This window comes from Rattus norvegicus, chromosome 5 (assembly GCF_036323735.1).
Source record: "Rattus norvegicus strain BN/NHsdMcwi chromosome 5, GRCr8, whole genome shotgun sequence".
Taxonomy (NCBI): domain Eukaryota; kingdom Metazoa; phylum Chordata; class Mammalia; order Rodentia; family Muridae; genus Rattus; species Rattus norvegicus.
In genome coordinates, this window is record NC_086023.1 from 115,470,472 (window position 1) to 115,474,005 (window position 3,534).

The following is a 3,534-nucleotide window of genomic DNA, read 5'->3' on the forward strand; positions in this document are numbered from 1 at the left end:
GAACTCTTCTGTTAGTTGCCTTGGTTATGCTATCTTATCATAGTGGTTAAAAAACATAACTAAGACACAAGCAATACTGGTTATCTTTTAAAACTCTTTAAAATCTATGATAACATTATAACCAAAACATTAATACACAAATGGTATGATTGTGCTTTCTTTAAGAAAGCTTATTTATTTTTTTTAAGTTTAGGCTTATTATTCTAGAGCACATTCTCTTCAGAGATGATTAAGGGATACCATCAAGCCCTGGGTGCCCTCATTTTATTGAAAGGGGAAAGTATTATATAATAATGGTATATTACTATATTGCTAATAGTCATCAGAAGTCAGATCCCATAAGAGGCTCAAGTAGCTTCAATGCAATGTTTCCTGAACAGCTCACATGGTTTAGATACAGAAGTCAAGGAAAGCCCACTGAGAATACATTAATTCTGATACTGTCTACAGAGATAAGTGAAGATAATTAGCCATTATATTTATTTTATTATACATATTTTTATTTCACACTTATTCTGAGTTAGGTTTTGTACTGATGTCATATATATGTATATGTGTATGTACATATATAATGCATATATATTATTTCTTCTAATCCTTATAAAAGCCTATGAGGGAGCTTTTGTCTGCATTTTAAAACATATTGAGGAAAACACACTTGCTCAAGCAGACTTCTTTTCTAAATGAGAGCTTTGGCAGTGGCTGGAAGAATTGATGCCAGAGTTTATGCCTACTGCTCCAACACTGAGGATATACCGTCTCAAGAGTGCAGAGTCAATTTCCAATGACTTTTAAAAAGCTCAACCATATCTAACCTATGCCTTAGTCGAATGTTGCATTTAGAAAAGAACAAAATCAGGAGAGGCAGCTTCCAGCCAGCTGTGTAAGGCAAGATCACTGCAGGGTCACCTCATCTGTTCAGAAGACCAATTCTAGAATTCAGGCAGTTTCCCTTACCTCATGCTAACCATCGGCATGCCCACTGCTAGGAATACTCATCTACTGCCTTGATTAGACAAGGAAATTCTGAGCACATCCTTGTACAAAACTCACCTTTCAGGGGAGATAACATGTTCACAAAGGTGGCTTTCCCAGGGTGACGTTTGTTTATCACACTCTGGATGTCCTGACCCTTGTGATTCCCCAAGTGTGGAAAACTAGCTGCAAAATTTATGGCAGTAGAGGACCATGTTTAAGATCCCCTCATACAAAACAAAAGCAAAACAACAACAACAACAAAGAACTCACTGCTTAGCCTAAAACACAGAAAAAGAAAAGTCACCCATTTGAGCTTGCTGTAACAAGCCATGATAACATCTCTCCTAGCATTGATCAAAAATTCCTCCATCTCTGCCTTTCCTCTCTTTCTTTCTCTTATTTCTTATGCTTTCTTCTTCCTACTGATTCTTTTCATGTATGGAAACACTGGAACATAAAAAAAAATCAACATAAACTACAAGTTTTAGGAAAACTTACACAGTGGAGAGCCCCTGAGCAGAGTCCTAAACACATACATCTCATCTTGATATGCAGAGATTAGAGAAAAAGTATTCTGGTGAAAAAGTCCAAGGAAACAAGATCCTTTGTACAATGTTTAGAATAATGTACAAGAGATGGTGGTGTAAGTGGGGACCCAGGAGTAAGTGGGGAGAATGAGAGTTAAAAACAGTTAATATTTGCAAAGGCAGCTCTGAATTTCTCATGGAGATGTCATTAATTCCTCTAGGAGGGATCTGCATCTGATCTCCTGGCCAGAAAATAACCCAGAAGAAGTGTTGAATCTGCATTTGCTTCTTCATTACTCAAGACTTGAAGTCCAGAAGATCTGGTTCAAGATTAATGTTTAAACTCTTCCAAAGAATGAACCACTGAAGTGACCTCATGAAACCTCTTCTCAGTAAGAGCATTTATTTCTGTCTTCCTTTCCAAGAGCAAATTATGCCCACTTTCCTTTAAGCTTCTCTTGTAATTTAAGCTTTCTATAATATTAAACTGGTTGTCTTTCTCGAAGTATGAGAAGGATTGACTTATAAATTGATGCTGTGAGTGTTTTGATGAAGAAAATAAGGACAAAGGCCCTTAGAAAGAAATCTTAACTTCTCTACGTGGGACCTGACAAGTACACAGCGGCTCGGACTGTCACCTCATAGGCTGGCTATGTCCACTAAGTTCCTGCACCACTTATTAGAAAAGTCAAACAAAGCTCAGCTAGTTCAATGAAAACATCTTGCTGAAAAACCTCAAGTGCTCTGTAAATAGATTCCCAGAGTTTTCTTGAAGGGTTTATGAGAACACCATGGCTGATCACGAAATTACATGAGCAAAGAAAGGGTCCAGAATGCAACCCTTGAAATTGATGTGTGCTTCTCTGTGCAGATCTGTACTTGACTGTCCAGTTAAAAACACAAGCTCTGATTTTATGAAGACCTAGGATCAAATAAATCTCAATTCTTCTGTCTACTGGCTACATGTAGAAGCTAGGTACTTTGTGATTCTAAACCTGGGTGATTGGCAATTCTAACACTCAGTTCTCAAGTTACTTTGAGGACAATTAACCTCCTGAGTAGTTGTATGGCTGAAGACTGCAGCCTTTGGAACTTTTATTCAGTTCTTCCCAATAAAATCTTCTTAGTCACCATTTGTGATGCCAACTTTCTCCCACAGGACCAAATACTTCTTATCCTTTTTATATATTTCTTACCTGGCATAATTTCTATATTTACCATTTTTTTCTTGACTTTGTCTCTGAAACTAATGTAAATTTTAAAGATTTTCCTTCTATGTTTTGCTTGCATATATGGCTGTGCAATATATATACATGTAGTACCCACGGAGGCTGGAAGAGGGCATGGATTTCCTGGAACTGGAGTGACAGAAAGTTATTAGCTGACATGTCGACATTGGGAAGCAAACTAGGCTCTTGTGAAATAGCATCAAGTGCTTTTTAACTGTTGGCCTATCTCTCCAGCCCGAGACTAACAGTTTAACAATACAAGGATAAATAGAATTGACTGTTTCAACCACTGCTACATTTGTTGGGTGTAGAACACAATTACAGGCTTAATAAATATTTATTGCATAAATGGATGGATGATTAAGTGGTTGGCCAATGGTAGAACTCTTGCCTACACTTTTTTAGTTAAGATGCATTGATATGTCTAAACTCCTTCTACCCTGGAGTGCCAAATACAGAGTAATAAGACATTAACTACAAAAGAAATAAATTATATATTTTATATAAGATGGTAACATTAGGAAAAGTTGGATAAGACGTATAGAACTTTTTTCAAGTTCCTGCACCACTTTTGAAAGGTCAAAATCATATTTTACGAAGTATCTCTGAAATGGTTCTGGCAGGGAAAAATTATTTCAAAAATATTTTAAAAAATGGTTTATGAAAGAAAGATAAGCATTTTCATAATCCAGAAATAGAACAAAACATGCAGCAATAATAAGGGGTTAAAGATATGACCCAGAAGACTCCTCACTTAGCTAACCTACAAGGTGGGCTCTTGAGAGTCAAACATAGTGGAG

At 36.6% G+C, this 3,534-nt stretch overlaps 1 non-coding gene across 1 annotated transcript; it reads left to right on the plus strand.

Moving 5' to 3' along the window:
* The first annotated feature begins 1,045 nt into the window (after positions 1 to 1,045).
* On the plus strand, positions 1,046 to 1,207 carry LOC120103235 (U1 spliceosomal RNA). Its single transcript, XR_005505323.1, has one exon. It is a non-coding gene; the product is annotated as a U1 spliceosomal RNA (small nuclear RNA).
* Positions 1,208 to 3,534: the final 2,327 nt, after the last annotated feature.